The following is a 229-nucleotide window of genomic DNA, read 5'->3' on the forward strand; positions in this document are numbered from 1 at the left end:
GTGAGTTCTCCACCGAAGCCCGGTTACCTTGTGTTACTCATAGGTTTTGTAATAGTGGCACCGTAACACACGCTGCCCGCCGGCAAAGGGCAGGCAACGTCAGTCACAGAGCATTTTTCCGCCCGGGCGTGTCTCACACTCCATGTCTGTATTTCAGCAAATGATCATCGGGGGATATGAAATTAAATGTTTTTTTTTTTTATGAAAGAGTTTGGATGATGAATAGAAA

The sequence above is a fragment of the Penaeus monodon genome, chromosome 20, assembly GCF_015228065.2.
Source record: "Penaeus monodon isolate SGIC_2016 chromosome 20, NSTDA_Pmon_1, whole genome shotgun sequence".
NCBI classification, from domain to species: Eukaryota; Metazoa; Arthropoda; class Malacostraca; order Decapoda; family Penaeidae; genus Penaeus; species Penaeus monodon.